The sequence below is a fragment of the Dendropsophus ebraccatus genome, chromosome 6, assembly GCF_027789765.1.
Source record: "Dendropsophus ebraccatus isolate aDenEbr1 chromosome 6, aDenEbr1.pat, whole genome shotgun sequence".
Lineage (NCBI taxonomy): Eukaryota > Metazoa > Chordata > Amphibia > Anura > Hylidae > Dendropsophus > Dendropsophus ebraccatus.
Window position 1 is genome coordinate 39470270 of NC_091459.1, and position 17339 is coordinate 39487608.

General features: G+C 41.4%; 1 protein-coding gene across 7 annotated transcripts in view; it reads right to left on the reverse strand.

Moving 5' to 3' along the window:
• The window catches only part of FYN (FYN proto-oncogene, Src family tyrosine kinase), a 145396-nt gene that overhangs the window by 47018 nt on the left and 81039 nt on the right, over nucleotides 1-17339 (reverse strand). For all 7 annotated transcript variants that reach the window (XM_069974856.1, XM_069974852.1, XM_069974850.1 and 4 more), the window contains one exon: nucleotides 3377-3444. The gene's annotated coding sequence lies outside the window, so the exon portion shown is untranslated. The remainder of the gene's footprint in view (nucleotides 1-3376; nucleotides 3445-17339) is intronic.

Here is a 17339-nt window from a genome sequence, read left to right on the forward strand (position 1 = left end):
TGTGGTTCCATGGATTGCTATAGCAGATTACTACTATTTCAGTGAATAGGGCTGAGGTGCAATGCCAGGCAATCCTATGAGCAAGTGTTGGTTCTGGAAAAAAACTATGATAAAAACAATACAGAATGAATTTTATGGCAATTCTGTGTTGCTCTGACAACTGTGGTTCAGGGACAGGTTGTCACCTAACTGTCTGCAAACCCTCCTCATACGGCACAATCCAGGATTATATATTAAGATTAAGGGGGACATTTATGAAGTCCGGCGTTTTTTACGCCGGACTTATAAATGTCCCCGCATCTCCGGCGCTACGGAGATTTATGTAGAGGCGGACCGCCTCTACATAAATCCCGTGTGCGTCGGTGCGCACAGCCGAAAACCTACGCCACCTGAAAGGTGGAGTAGGTTTTAGGCGTATCATTGCGCCAAAAAAATGATAAATCGCACGGAGTCCGCGCCCCCCCCGTAACGCCCCCTCCACACCCCCTCCCCGCCCCCCCGGTGTACTCGGCGTGAAGTGCCAATATGCGAATATTTTATTCGCAAATCGGCCATTTGTGAATAAAAAAATACGCAAATCGCCACGCGCAAAATACGCAAATTCCGCTGAAAATTATCCATACGCCGGATGATACATGTCGCCCTAAGAGCTATTAAAAGTCAGACATAATATCCCTATGAGGGTTTTAAAAGATAATAATGGTGGCTGCCACCTTTCTAAGCCCATTATTAGAAAAAGCTCAGTAGAATCGTACATGCCTTATTACTACCACTAAGAAGTTTTACATAATCAGGCTAGAAAAAGAAAAAGAATATTAAAATTGAAGTCAGGTGGAAGAAATGGTCAGAAATGAAGCAGTTAGTAGGAGCAATGGAATACAAATTTAGCTTGCTTATACTACAGTAAGTGAAAAGATAACCCCTATACTGAGTTTTCCCGTAGTAGCTCGACTGTCAAACCCATTATACTGAGAGTACTTATTGTACTGTGAAATACATTTCTTGCTACATCTAAGAGGTCATGAACAGGGTTCAGTGTATGTTCCTGATGTCCTGAGGGCTCGGAGAGTCTCACACTCTGCCTGTACAGTGAGCAGTACAGAGGAAATGGCAGACACCAGACACATCCTCTGGTCTGACAGATGCCATCACATTATTACCATTAGCTACTAGTCTTTAAAGGGGTACTCCAGCAAATTAACTGGTTGGGAACCTTTGCAAAAATGTTTCAAATCAACTGGTGTCACAAAGTTATACAGATTTGGAAAGTACATCTATTTAAAAATCTCAAGTCTTCCAGTACTTGTCCTACAGCAAGTGGTGTATTATTTCCTGTCTGACACAGTGTTCTCTGCTACCACTTGTGTCCGTGACAGAAACTGTCCAAAGCAGTAGAGGTTTTCTATGGGGATTTGCTACTGCTCCTGACAGTTCCTGTCATGGACAGAGGTGGCAGCAGAGAGCACTGTGTTAGTCTGAAAAGAATACACCACTTCCTGCAGGACATAAAGCAGCTGATAAGTACTGAAAAACTTGAGATTTTTTAAATAGAAGTAAATTATAAATCTGTATAACTTTCTGACACCTGTTGATTTGAAAGAATTCTACCAGAGTAATAATAATGATAATAATAATACTTCTATAAGCGCCAACTGATTAGTGCTAATTTTATTATAGAGCCAACTTATTCCACAGCACTTTACATAATTTGCCAATTTTGGTACCTGTCCTCATTGGGGCTCACAATCTAAATTTGCCTATCTGTATGTTTTGGGAGGAAACCGGAGTACCTGGACGAAACCCAAGCGGATACGGAGAGAACTTACAAACTCTTTGCAGATGTTGCCCTTGGTTAGACATGAACCCAAGCCACTGTGCTGCCCCAGAGACCCCTTTAACAGATGGTAAAAAGAAATGCTGTATGCCATATACATAGGATACATTATTAAAAATGGATTACAATGTATAATTGTTTATGTACACAATAGCAAGGTTGACTATGTTTTAGTGTATGTTAAAAATAAATGTACTGTAATGGGAAGAGCAAACATGCACTGTTCATCAACAGATAGACAAGACAGAAAACCAGGTACATTTGCAAAAAAAAAAATAAAAAATTCTCATACCTTTCTTTATTTATCCTACTTTGACCTTTACAGTATAATCTGAATTAAATGTAAGCGTTCACTCCGCTATATAGACAGCACACATCTAATGCTCAGGAGTGGAAAGTGTATGACACACGTGTGTGGGTGCAGGCCTGCCTTAGATGTCTAACCGTTGCTTACTGTGTGGGTTATACAGATAAAGAGGCAATAACATTTATTTTGATTTCTAGTTGTAATGTATTGTATATTGCTGACGTTTAGATTCCTGTTCGGGAATAACATATAAACTGGTGACAATACAGAGACTGGGAGAAAGCAGGTGTATCCGCCAGCAGTTATGTGATATCAGGGAAAACAGCAGCTTTGTACCTGCTTGGAAAGATGCTTTGGCTATATACTGTACTTCCTGCTCATAATTTAGATGGTCTCGGCCTTACTATTAGTACGATGAGGTAGGGTGGTGATGTGTAACTAGATAGTTCCTTTAGAACCAAATGTTTACGTCATAAGTGAATTTAAAGGGGTATTCTCTTGTCAACCAATACAGTTAAACTTGTAGGGCTTGTGAAGTAAAATATTTTAAATATGTGCGCTACTGTACTAGCATGCTGTGTCAGTATAGTAGCAAAAAGATCTAAACTGTTCCGGCGCTTCCGGCATCATAATGAATCATGATGCCAGTAGTTAGGCATTTCGATCTGTGGCACTTCTTCTGTGTATGGACCATAATCACGGACCATTAATTGTTGCATTTGATAAATCTAAAGGCGAATGTCAAAACCATGTCAAAAATTTCTTCAAAAAGCAAGTGGCTTCCATCTACAGTTGATTCCAATGGGGAATGTAAAACCCCCCCAAAAAATGTCGCTTATAACAAAAAAAAAAAAAAATGACATCACGAGAGGTTCCCCATGAAAGCTTATGCTTAAATCAATGAAAGCTTGGGGAAAAAAACCCTTTGCAAATCACTTAGGATTAGAGAAGAGCAAACCTCGAACATGCTCGGGTTCATCCGGACGCAAACTCTCTGTATTTCATTACCGATAGCTGAAGAAGTTGGATGCAGCCCTAGGGAGTCCTGGGAAACTTGGATACAGCCATAGGCCATAGGCTGTTTTCCAGGCAGCCTTAGGGCTGCATCCAACTTCTCCAGCCACCGTGTTCGCTCATCCCTACTTAGGATCTTAAACTACATATAAATTTGGCACAAATGAAAGTACATTTAATAACATGTACATGTAATAATTATAAAGAAAATTGTCACTTACCAATATTTCCTTAACTACTATAACTTGATTTCACCACATTTCTTCATGTGCGACTTTTACGAAAAGTCCTGAAAAATAATGCAGACACTTAGTTCTCCTACTGTATTCGCAGCCCATTACTTACAATGGCTAAGTTCACATTGTCAGAGGCTCCCTTTTTTGTCCTGTTACACTATGATGGACCCTATTTAAAGGGGTTTTCCAGGCACAACTGACTGATGAGCTATCCAGAGGATCGGCAGGGCGCCAACAGCCGGTATTCATGCTGATCAGTTGTTTTGTTGCCTGCAATACAGAGTGAAAGGAGTTTGTCAGCTTCTGTTCGCCTGAACACAGTTACAGTTTGTCACCGCTACACAATGAACGGAGACAAACTCAAAGCGGGTGTTGGGTGTCAGCACCCTGTCGATCAGAGACTGATAAGCTATCCCGAGGATAGCGTAACAGTCAGTTTTGGCTGAAGAAAACCCTTTAAATTAATGGTCATTGACTAGGCTAGGAAAGTTCCTTTATAATAACAATATCATAAATCCATTGTGAATAAATATACAGTGACATGGGTGACCTTTTCTTAATGCTATATCCTATATTTTTTTTCATGTGGCAAGCAACATGAATGGCCGGACATGTGACTTTGGATGTTAGCCTCCTAGGATTAAAGGGGCTTTCCCATCTCCACAGATGAGGTTCAGCACTGCAGCATTGCTTTTCACTTTCTGGCTTGGGGGGGGGGGGGGGTGGGGTGTTGAAGAGATGCAGTGATGCCAAGCTGAATCAGCTCTGCATCGCTTTGTCTCCTAGTGAGCTTACACACGTCTCCAGGGCGTGTGGATTGTCCCTTGAGATGTGTGTAAGCTCAGTAGGAGACAGAAAAAATACTCACAGTGGTCGGGAACCTAGGCAACAAGCCGTAAACACTACAGGGGGAGGAAGGGGCAAACTACCAAAGGAAGCAATTTTGCTAATGCAAAGTATTTGCAAAATTGCTTTCTTTTGCATACTCTGTCACCAAAAGTTTAGGTAAAGGGAATACCCCCTTAAACTTGCTTAGGATTAGAACAATTTTGTGTGACTGAGATTTTAGTGTTTGGGGGTACGGACGGACTATAACCTCCTGTGTATCACTTGAGCATTAGTTTATATTTGGGAGACATAATGTGATTTTTACGCCATCTTATTCAGTGCGTACCCAGCGATTATTCGGTTTGGATTGCGGATCCTATCTGAACGGTTGTGTGGTTCAGTCTACGTCTGACTGGTCTGTAAGTTTTGCATTGAAATAATTTCCCATGGGGTGCAGAATGGATATAACTAGGACACAGATAAATAAGAGCATTACAATGAAAGATATACGATGTGCAGAACATAAATCTAGAAACACCATACCCTTCATCAAACCATGACGGCAATTTGTTTCTCCCACAGACAAATCACAAATGCCACTTATGCCAAGTACACTGCGGCAGCGTCATCTATCTCCTATTCCAGCCACTATAAGCTCATGCGCCCACCTGAAGAGGAATGTAGGCCAAAAAATATGACTCACGTTCTTCCCTCCTACTGTGACACGTGTATGGTGTTATTTATACCACCTGGGTACGCACACGTCAGGGGAAAAATATTGTTCACTAAACTGTTATTCCATCTAAACATGAACAGGTAAACCATTCCCAGAATGGCTGTTACTAGAGATTGATATACTGGGACGGCTGATATATTGTGACCCATGAATACCAAGATATGGCAGTGTAAGGCTAGGTTCACACTGCGTTTTTGCAAGCCGTTGCAAAAAAACGGATGAAAAAAATGGATGCATTTGTGTGCATCCGTTTTTTCCATTGACTAACATTGTTAAAAAAAAACTGATCAAAACGGGTCAGTTTTTTTTAACAGACACAAAAGTAGTGTCAGCTACGTTTTTGTGTCCGTAAAAATAAAACGGATCCGTTTTGATCCATTTTTTTACAATGGAAGTCAATGGAAAAACAGATCAAAACGGATGCACACAAATGCATCAGTTTTTTGCAAAAAACATGAAAATAAACGGATTGCAAAAACGCAGTGTGAACCTAGCCTAAATCTCCTCCTGACCAAATCAGTTCCATCATGAACGGCCATTGTTTAATGCAACCTGCATTTGGAATTACTGATCATCATTAATTCCAGCCATAGGTGGTGTTAAACAGCGGCCGTTGTTTGTAGGCAGTGGGAACATAGCCTAAATTTGGGTTAAAAATAACATTTTGTGATACCACAAACAGAAATTATTTTCCTAAAAACAACATTCCAAGATCCATAGCTTTATTTTTTTCTTGACGGATTTGGGTTTTGGGCAAAATACAGTTATTTTTATTTTTGCACATTTTTTTATTTCCCCCCCCCCCAGAATTTACCTTGCTGTAATAATATTATTAAACATTTACAGCGTATTACAAATTTGATGATACCAATCATGTGTAGTTTTTTTTTTTTTTTTTTTTTTACACCACACTACTACTGTAGTGGCAGTGTATGGGGCCTGTCAGCATAATGCTGTCAGGCAAACTATACAGCCATACCTCCAACAAATATGTATAAAGGTATATACACAAGGTCCCCGGCTGCCATGGGTACCCATTGGCCACCGGTGATCATGTCGCTGGACAGCCGATATTAGTAGTCATTTTCTGTGTATTGCTAGGTCTTTCATTTCTGCTCACATAGCACCTTGCAAAGCCGGCGCATCAGTAACCCTTTATTTCCCACATGCCAGGTCAAGAGGTACATACACTATAGTGTGCACAGTAAATTGGTGGCTTGAATAAGAATTCATTGCGGCAATGTATTTCTATACAGAATCTAATAGAGGTCCTTCTTGATGATATATAATTTATCATGTCACCATGATATCTGTACAGCGCTCCTCTACAGATATCGTCTAGACTGGACATGAGGAATGGTGCGCTCAGTAGAGCACTGTACATGTATAGGAGCTGATGGGTTTCATAGAAAAGTGCGAAACAAACAATCTAATAAGACATCAGCCGACTGCTGAAACGCAACGTGAAACAATACAACGTAAACAAACAAAAATATTTGAACATCTCTAGACGTGGATGAATGACAGGAACATATGGGCACTATGTTTAGCATGTTTATTATTAAATGCATGCAGGAGGAAATTCCATTTCACGACAGAAGGGGTTAATCATGTTCTTAGATGGGAAGATGCAGCCCTGCTGCGGGTAAAGGAGACCTCGGGCCTCTGCGGACATTGGAAGTGGGATTGAAAGAGCTAAGATTGCTGCAGTCACATCTGGATGAGGAGGAGCTTGCTGCACACTTGGGGAATCTATGCAAATGCTTGATTTCCTACAATCTAACGTTCAATGCTTCAGGGGCAGCAGGAAACGTATTCAGATATAAAGGCGGCTTCACATAGAAAATGGGAGCTGGGAAGCAGGCTTGTTTTATTCTAATTTTCAATTGAATTATAATTACATTTATCTACCTGCTTTAAGGAGATATGTGCTGCCGTCTGGTACTGAAACATATGACTTACAACATACAGGTATTTAAATACTGGTTATTGTCCAGTACATCTATAATATATGATCCATCTATAATAAACAATACATGAACCCATTGTGAATAGAATAAAAAAATCATTGGAATCATCTTAGCAGTTTAGGGATTATTATTATAAATCCTTATTTTTAAGACTTAGCGGCATTTGTCAACGAGCACTTTTTTTTTGTGCATGTCTAATTTTAGATTTCCCTGGTTTCTCGCCGCTGGGTTTATCAAGAAGTGCAAGCCTTTTAAAAAACAGCATAGTAGTGGAGGCTGCTGCGCTGTTTTCGCCCTGTTTCGCGCAAACTTGTGCAAACAAAAAAGCACAGTTTTTGTGCGGGGTCCTTGGGCAAAAATTTGTGCATGCTTTAATAAATGTGCCCCTTAGACTAAAATTTGCATTTTTGCGCATGGTGTCTTAAGTAGTTTATAAACCCCTTCATGACCAAAGGTTATAGATGCATGGATGTCCAGGTCACACTGAAGGAGTGTTCTCTTCGCCTTCTAAAACCCATAACGCTTTTATTTTTTTAACTACGGGGCTGGGTTTTTTTTCCCCCACGCCATTATATCCTATTGGTGTAAATGAGAATTTTTAAAAATATTTTATTAATTATGTTTGTAATATATAATAATAATAATAATAATAATAAAAAATCAACCCTGGTGTTTTTTTTCCACATTTCGTTGTTCACCATGTAGGAACATTTTTGTAAAATTTTAATAGATCAGTCAGTTCTGCATGCTACGATACCAAATATGTTCATTTATTTTATTTTTTTTTACAAAATGGGAAAGGAGTGATTTAAACTTTTACTGAGCTTTTGTAACATCTTTAGAAACAATTTTTTTGTTTAACACTTTTTTTTTTAAATCCCCCTAGTGCATTGCATAGAATTGATCAGTATTATTTGGGCTCTTTTCATACAGTCTGCCTCTATAGGGCAGACTCTATGAGAAGATCGCAGATCTGACAGGACAGAGGCAAGTATTCTTTCTCCATCTGTTAGGAAAACTGATCGGGACTCTCACAGTCATGATTCCAGCCAGTCAGTAACAGGTACGTTTTCAGTTTCTGACTCCTGTAAATCGCCATAGATTGCAGCATTTAAGGGGTTAATGACAGACAGCAGTGTTAAAACGGTATTTGAACTTTTTCTTTTTTAATTTAGCATGCTGAGTCTGGAAGGGGGGGGGACCTAAAAAGCATACTATCAGTCTAGTTTCTTATTGACTGATAAAACCGAATAGTTATGTTCACATCTGTGCTAGATATTTCCACTGTTCTGCTCCATCATAAAAGCAGGAAAATAAAAAATAAAAAACCTGCAGAGCCAGACTCCTTTGACTTTAACAGGAAACCTTAGGTTTCCATCATGGTGTCCAGCACTTTACTGGCCAAAATAGTGCAGCCTGCATCTTCTGTGTTTTAACCTCCAACTGGTTTTCTAATACTAATGGAAATTACTGACCTACTGTAAATACATAAGTGTGAATGAGGCCTTAAGGTATAACGTGAATAACGTAAAAACCTTTATGTAAGAAAAAACAAAGTGTGAACCCAATTAGATATGAGTTGATGAAATTGCACTGTAAGGTTAAGAAAAGCCTATAAAGAAGGTTGTTGTATTAGGTTGGAATCACATTTGGAATTTGCTTAAAAGGACAACTCCGGCATTTCATGTCATTACCTTAATTAACACACATTACAAAATTATATACCTTTGTAATGTATGTTATTCTGGTTAATACAAATCTGATTTTATTGGATTCTTCCCAGTAGCCCTCTACCTTCTCTATCCAGCACCTTCTCTAGTGATCCTTCAAAGTGCCGGCATTTTTGAGAAATCTGATCTGGTAAAAATATAGATATGAGCTCCCCCCAGTGCACCATTCGGCCCACCCACTGCCTCCTACAGTCAAGCCTACTGATGCATATTTCAGTATGCCGTAATGCCAGCTTGCTTAGACATTCTTGAATATGTATAAGTAGGTGTAAGCCTTGGAGGCGGTGGGCAGGACAATTAGTGCACTGGGGGGACTAAAAGCTATTTTACATATTTTACCACATCAAATTTCTCTAAAACGGTGTGACTTAAAGTGTCACTGTCGATTAATTTTTTTGCAGAAATCAATAGTACAGGCGATTTTAAGAAACTTTGAAATTGGGTTTATTAGGCAAATATGATATTATCTGCATTCAAAAAGACTTTCCCCAATTCCCCCCTCTCAACCACTGCTCATTATCAGGAAATCTCAACTCTTTTACATCAGTCGGGCCCTGTCTGTTCTATTGAGAGGGGAGGGGGGAGGAGAAAGGAGGGAGATAATTCGGCAGCAGAGAGCAGAGAACAAAGGATTACACAGCTCTGAGCTGTGTGAAGCCGGTATGCAGAGGTCAGAGAGGTCAGTGCTGACTGTCAGAGGAGATAGCCCGGTGATGTAGCTGTAAATTAACTCTTTCTTGTCCTGTTTTGGTGCCTTATCTCCCTCCACCCCTCCTATTTCCATAGAAAGCAATGAAGACAAGGGGGAGAGCTTCAAGCTGCTTTTCCATGATAAAAATGCTTTTTTCGGCTAATAAACCCAATTACAAAATTTCTTAAAATGGCCTGGACTATTGATTTCTGAAAAAAAAAACACAAAAAATTTAACAACAGTGACACTTTAAAAGGATCACAAGAGCACCGCTGAATAGAGGAGGTAGAGGGCTACCAGGAACCCATTTTCCTTTAATGTAAAACCCCTTTTTGGCACATTAACAAAGACGACTTTTACTTTTTTTTTTGGAATGGGTGGTGCATTATATGCAAGAGAATTGATGATTGATCTTGAAGATGACGACTGATCTTGTTGAGATACACCAAATTATATATTATAAATACATATAGATAGACTAATAGTTAACTAGTGCAGAATTTGTAACTTCCTCCTGGTGTCACTCACTGCCATTTTGCCCTCCTATGATGTAGAGTCTGAAGACTAGAACCCCATTGTATCAGGTGTAAAATGAGATAAAATTTAAACAAATATTATAAAGACTATTTCTTAAAGGGGTACTAAAGTGAAAATCTTTTTCTTTCAAATCAACTGGTTTCAAAAAGTTATATAGATTTGTAATTTACTTCTATTTAAAAATCTCCAGTCTTCCTATAGTTATAAGCTGCTGTATGTCCTGACACAATGCTATCTGCTGCCACCTCTGTCCATGTCAGGAACTGTCCAGAACAGTAGCGAATCATCATAAAAAACCTCTTCTGTTCTGGACAGTTCCTGACATGAACAGAGGTGGCAGCAGAGAGCACTGTGACCGACTAGAAATACACCACTTCCTGCAGGACATACAGCAGCTGAAAATACTGGAAGACTGGAGATTTTCAAACAGAAGTAAATTACAAATCTATATAACTTTCTGAAACTAGTTGATTTGAAAGTAAAACATTTTCGCCGGAGTTCCCCTTTAATGTATTATCATTAAATAAATTTAGTAAAGCTAAGGTTATTCCTTTCATATTTACTATACTAAGGCTTCCTCAGGCCCAGGCAGGACTGTATCCTTTTTGTTAGAATACTGGAGGCAATGGCTTCATTTGATCAGACTCGGCAATGGTGCCGCAGATGTTGTTAAGAGTTACTAAAAGAAACATTCAGCCATGAAGTATTGAGCACAATTATCACAGTAATAAAGACTACAATGCGCTTCTGTTATAAATCGTGACAGATAGTGCAGTATTTTACGACAGACAACTCAAGTTCTAATGTCCCTGTATACTATTCATGAACCCAAAGGGGCTATGAAGCCGCATCTATGTTTTATGACACTATAGGCCTCAAGAGAAATCAGCCTCTCTATGTCATTTCATTAGAGCGGATCCAATTTGCAATTAGGACACCCGACAAAACTAAATACGGAAGACTGAGGAGCCACCTAACCATTCATGGGACATAATGGATTACTATTTATTAAGAGTCTATAATAAGACGGATCCTCATCTTATGTAGAATTCTACATCTACATATAGATACCGATTGAAAAACTGAATATTCTTGTTTAATTCAGCACATAGTGTCTGATAAATACAATGATCATTCCTATTGGGAACTCGACGTAAAGCTGCCCAGTTAATGGAAACTAATGTGTACCTTACAATGAGTGTCTTCAGGGAAATTATTCAGAATAGATAAGTGCCCTATACCTACACTAGCTAGATTTTCGTATATCTGGAGCTGAAAACCAAGGTCAATGTGTATGTTCACGATATATCCGTATATTCAAGAAGCATTTATATTATAATAAGACATTTCACTGCTTATGAAGATAATGTGCACCAGAAAGTGACCATATGTTTAAGTGTCACGTGACCGGGAGCTTCTTCCCCCTCCTATGAGTGACCAGTAACATGTACAAAAGGGTCATCCGCTTGATTTATTAGCTAAGCCATCTCCGTCTCCATCCTGTACAGCCATGTCGATGCTTACAGGAAAGCTTTCAACGATTCATAACCATGTGACCGTAGCTTAAAGGGAACCAAGCACCAGAAAAATCACTTTAACGCTAACCAACTATGCTAATACACAGTGGTGTATCTGCCATAGAGGCAGGGTAGGCAGTTACTATGGGGCCCATGCAGGAGGGGGGCCTGGGGGAGAAGGTAAGAGTGTGTGTCCTTCTGCTTAACCCCTTATGTACTGTAGTGTGTAAGTGACCCAATCTTTACTTACATGCTGCAACACAAAAAAGGGTTAACAAGCAGAAGACAGTGTTCTCTGCTTCACTGCTCTGATAACCCCTGACCTCTTTTCTCCAGCTGCGCAATCAAGTAGGAAAGGAAAATGTGCAGACCTCCATGCAGAGGTCAGGGGTTATCAGTGCACCAGCAGTAAAGCAGAGATCTCCTTGTTTTTTAGAACTTTGGGTCACTCGCACATTGCAGTACATAAGGGGTTAAGCAGAAGGTAGTCTGCTCCTGCACCTATGTATTTAACCACATGGGCTCCTAATGGGCCCTAATAGGTAAAAAAGGAGACTGTCATAGCAAGCAGCCATTGGCTCTCTGCTCTGCCAGTCACTCTTGTGGCTGCAGCCAGGATTCTGCCTTTGGTCACAAGAGATTTTATTTTTTGGCCACATCACAGAGCACATACTGTATGTATATATATCTATATATATGCACATTGTTTTGTGTTGTGCGTAGGGGGGGCCCCTTCAATTTTTTTTGCTATGGGGCCCGTGAATCCTAGCTACGCCCCTGCTAATACACCCCCTAACACACTTCTCAAACATATATATAGATATGTATATCAACATTTTCCGGCTTCCCTGCTCCCCTGAAAAAGTCCTGCGTTATATACAAATACAAGTCAACTAGTCATCTGGGCGTTTCCTCTTTTCAAAGTAGTCACGGTCCCCTGACGGGCCAGGGCTGTGCTGACGCCCCTCTGAACGTGATTCTGGAGCTGTATCAGGAATCCATCACAAAGATGTCTTCATTCTGGCGGACATGCGCAGTACAGCTGCATCCTATCCCCGCTGTGCTGCACATGTCCAAAATAGCCTCAAACCCATTCTCCTGATTAGAGCTTTGCTGGAAGCAGAAGTTTGAGGCTATTTTGGACAGGCGCAGTACAGCGAGAATAGGATGCCGCTGTACTGCGCATGTCCGTTGGAATGAAGGTATGCAAGAGCTTAGGTGATGCCAGTCCCGTCACTTTATGGCGTATTGCTGATACAGCGCTGTGAATCATGCCCAGAGGAGCGTGAGTACAGCCCTGGCCCGGCAGAGGACGTGACTACTTTAAAAAGAGAGAACGGCCAGATGACTTGTTGACCCGTATTTGCACACAGTGATGGACTTTTTAAAAGTATGTTTATATCGAGAAGGGACGCAGTCAAGCTATTAATGTTTGGGAAGTGTGTTAGGGGATGTATTAGCATGGTTGGTTAGCATTTTTTCTGATGAGTAGTTCCCTTTAAAAGAGTTTTCCAGGCAAAACGTATTATTGGTCTATCTTCAAGAAAGGTCATCAATGTGAGTTCGGTAAGGATCTGACACCAAGCACCCCAACTGATCAGCTCTTAGTCAAAGCTGGACTGTGAGTACACAGAACAGAACTGAACAGAACAGAACAGAACTGGAGGCAGACAGCTCCATCCACTGTGTGGTGGCCAAGAGTGGTTACTGCAGCTCAGCTCCCATATAATGAAGATGAAAATGAGATGAATATTACGATGTGTCTACTTACATGACTTATTGGCCATGATCTGATCAGCAGTAAACAAATAAAAAGCCAGAATGCACAAAGCAGATGTTGTGATGGACATACACTGAGTGGTGGCCTTATCAATGATGGACTTATTCTGATATATAAAACCCTGTGCTCTCGTCTATGGATTTGTACTGCTTCGTCGCTCACTGACACAGATTCTCTCCTTACATTGGCTCTGAATAGGTCTACTCTTAGCATGTCTATTCTTTAGTGACACAGATAATAGTCTACAACGTACAATACACACAGACAAGTGCAATACTGGGAAACAGGCAAAAAAATTTAAAAAAAAAGTCAAGACAGCAGAATACCAGCAGCAGATATTCTGACCTTCCGCTTCAAGCAGCTATGGAAAATGCAGCAATACTTGAAAACCAACATTTTTTTTCTAGATCCACCACAATGGGTGTTACTAACTCATAAGAAATCATTTATAGGTCATTACAGCTATGAACCAACAACACAGGTAATACATACTATCTAACATGGAATCCAAATTATTCTGCAACACTGGAAAAGACAAACCTGGTGCAATAAAGAATTATAAGAGTTACTTATAACCTGGGTCCTAAAGGAGAACTCTGGCAAAAACAAGAAATACAGTGTGGGCAGGAGATGGGGGAACATAATAAAGAATGTATACTTACCAGTCCCTGTGCCCCCGCAGCGCCAAGTCAACAGGCTCCCAGACCCCCGCCGGATATAATTTTCTCCCGGCTTCCTAATATGACACGACTCCGGGAATGTACCCATTCAGGCAATCAGTGACTGTATCGGTGTCCTGTCCCAGTCACTGCCTGGATCCATCGGCCGGGTCATGACAGAGGAAGAGCAGGAGGGGGACTGTGGGGTCTGGCAGTGGGGATGTAGTGCTGCGGGGGCCTCCTGACTCTCTCTTAACAGATGCCAGTAAAGAGTAGGGTCAACCATGATAGATTTAAACTGCCCAACCCTTTTGTTTTCCAGCAGATAAGCAGACGCCAGAGATGTTGGACAGCGGCTTACCTCTCCTCATTGATAATACATGAAGTGGAAAAACAGCTTACAGCTAACAGCCTTTGAAGGTGTAAAAATGTCTATACACCTTTAATAACCACTGGCCAACTGTTCGGTCAACAGTTATCTGTCCTTTCCTCCCTATACATAGAAGGTTCAGCACAACAGAATATTCTTGTGCTGCCTAGGGGAGGGGTAAGCCACAAGACTGTTCTGGCAGTGACTTATTTCTCAAAGAACAAAGGAACTGTCCAAAGCAGTAGAAGTTTTTTTTAGAAGATTTGCTACTGCCCTGGACAGTTCCTGACACGGACAAAGATGGCAGCAGAGAGCACTGTGTGATACTGGAAAGAACACACCACTTCCTGCAGGACGTACATCAGCTGACAAGTACTGGAAGACTTGAGATTTATAAATAGAAGTAAATTACAAATCTATATAACTTTTTGACACCAGTTGTTTTGAAAAAAAAAAAAATAAAATAAATAAATTCTCTGGAGTACCCCTTTACTACAGAACCCTCTGCCTTGACAAGCCCAGCTGCTCGATTTATCGACATTGGTTTATTGTGTGCCTACTGTATGGCTGATGGCCTCTCTGTGAGCTCTGAGAATCGCATTTGTTAACAATATACAAACGTGGGTGAGACGCATTGTATTTCTTAGTGATAAGTAAAGGACGGCTTGTACAGGCCGCTTTGCAGCTTCAACACATGCTTTTTCTTTGTACATTTTCTTTCTATAAGCTGTTTGTTTCTATGGGATAAAAGGCTCGCTTGTACCAAACAAAATAAGGCTTACGAAAAAAATCTTAAATATGGAAAGTCTTGTGCATCCTTTTGTAGAGGTCATATCAATAATATACTCGGTATGAGAAGGAAAAGGTTGTATGACAGTATGATGGCTTGGTTCAGGAGCTTTTTACAGAAACTAAACTATGAAACCATTTTACGATATTCATGAAAAAAGCCCAGTGTACTAACCATTCGGGTTATCTGTACAGCCTGGCTGTATCCATGTTTTCTGGGCAGTCCTTGGGCTGCATCCACCTTCTCCAGGCAGCAGGATTCAAAGGCCGATCGTTCAGGTTTGTGAAAACCCTAACTTTCAGAGGGTTCGCTCATCTCTAGTACTCAGTCAACCGCAATGTTTCAGGTGACCTTTCAGAATAAGCTGTCATGTATCTTCTTCCTATCTTTTGTTTAACTTGTTTAGAGGATGTAAATAACAGCATTGTTTCTGTTGTTGCAGATAACACTAAACTTTGTAGTACAGTACAGTCCATGAAAGATGTGCAGTAGACTTGGACACACTGGGGGGGATATATCAAGACCGCCATACTCATATACCGGTCTTAAATTAGGCCTGCCCCCTTTCCCCCAGTCATATTCACTAAGAGGCGCACGCCTCTCAGTAAATCTGGCCGGTAGGGCGCCCAAACCTGCACCCGGTGTACCAAATCTACACCTGCTTCCAGGTGAGGTGCCAGTGGAGGCCACGCCTTTTCCCCACCTTGCCACCCCCGAGCTCCCCCTGCCCGCCCATCGCTTTCAGGGGCCCAGAGAGGGAGAGAGGTTCGGTGTTCTGATGTTCAGCCGCCTCACTGTAGTGCAGGTGAGCACTTAACATCAGAAGACACAGGAAACGGAGCAGGACCTGTGAGCGTCCTGCAGAGAGAGAGGGATGAAGGACCTGATCACATGACCCACAGGTCTTCAATGCTAATGAGTGGAGATCGGCGAGGCAGAGAGGAAGAGGGAGAAGACTGAGCTGTAAGCGCTGTATGTGTGTGTGTGTGTTTCAGTTAGTAATGTGTGTCAGTCAGTGTGTGTCAGTCAGTAAGTAATGTTTGTCAGTAACGTGTCAGTCAGTAAGTGTGTGTGTCGGTCAGTAATGTGTGTCAGTCAATAATGTTTGTCAGTAACGTGTCAGTCAGTAAGTGTGTGTGTCAGTAATGTGTGTTTGTGTATGTTAGTCGTGTCTCAAATGATTGTGCATAGTGGATGGATGAGGGGCCCGTTGAGGCTCTGTCGCCCGAGGGCCCGCAAAAACCTGGAGCCGACCCTGCCCGCATGCATCATATGTCCTAGCGGGAGTAATATTCCACATGCATCATATGTCCTAGAGGGCGTAATATCCCACACGTATCATACGCCATTAGGTCACCTGTTTACAGTTTATATATACTGTCCCTGATTTACTAAGATTACAAGGTTTTCAACAACCCTACACATCAACATTTTCGTTTCTCAAACCGACAGATTAAATGTCTGATTGCCCTTATAGAGGACCTGTCACCCCCGATGCCTGGGTGACAGGCTCCCAACCCCCAGTAAGATCCCCTTATACATACCTCATCCTGCCGAGTCCCCCTGCCGGAGCCGGTCCCGGGACGGAGATAGAAGCCGGCGCGCGCGCTCTGGAGATAGGTCCGGCGTCCATAGAAAATGAATGGAGCCGGACTCATCTCTGCAGCGCGCGCACGGCTCTATTCATTCTCTATGGACGCCGGACCTCTCTCCAGAGCGGCTTCTGACCGGGATATCCCCGTCCCGGGACCGGCTCCGGCAGCGGGACTTGGCGGGATAAGGTACGTATATGGGGTTCTAGCTGGGAGTCAGGAGCCTGTCACCCCGGCACGGGGGGTGACAGGTCTCCTTTAAGAAATTTGTTGGGTTTTTCACTAAGCTTACTGAGCTTCCTGCAATGCTAGATGTGGCTGATTTTTAGAATAAAAAAGTGTAAATGTAAAAAAAAAAAAAAAAAAAGAGAGAGTTTGTTTGATAAATGTGTCAGTTGTGGTGGGTTTTAAAGGGATACTCCAGGTTTTCGCTTTTAAAGCACAAAATTGTGTTGGTTTTTAGAAATCTTTTTGGCTGAAACTAAAATGGACAGCTATAAAAGAAAGTAAAAGCTATCCAGAGAAGAAGTAAGGGTCGTATTACAAGGCCTGATGTTCCGTATAAGCGAGCGGTGATCTGCTAGTTCCGGGTAATTCAGCAGATTATCATTGGATGTAGTAGGGCCCTAAGAGACTACCACAGGCAAAGGGCCAATCCACCAGTTTGTGAGTCCTGGGTTTCCACATGATACAATATAAGTAAACTAAAATGCGGTGAGTGAATAATTTAAACAAAATAAGGAAAATT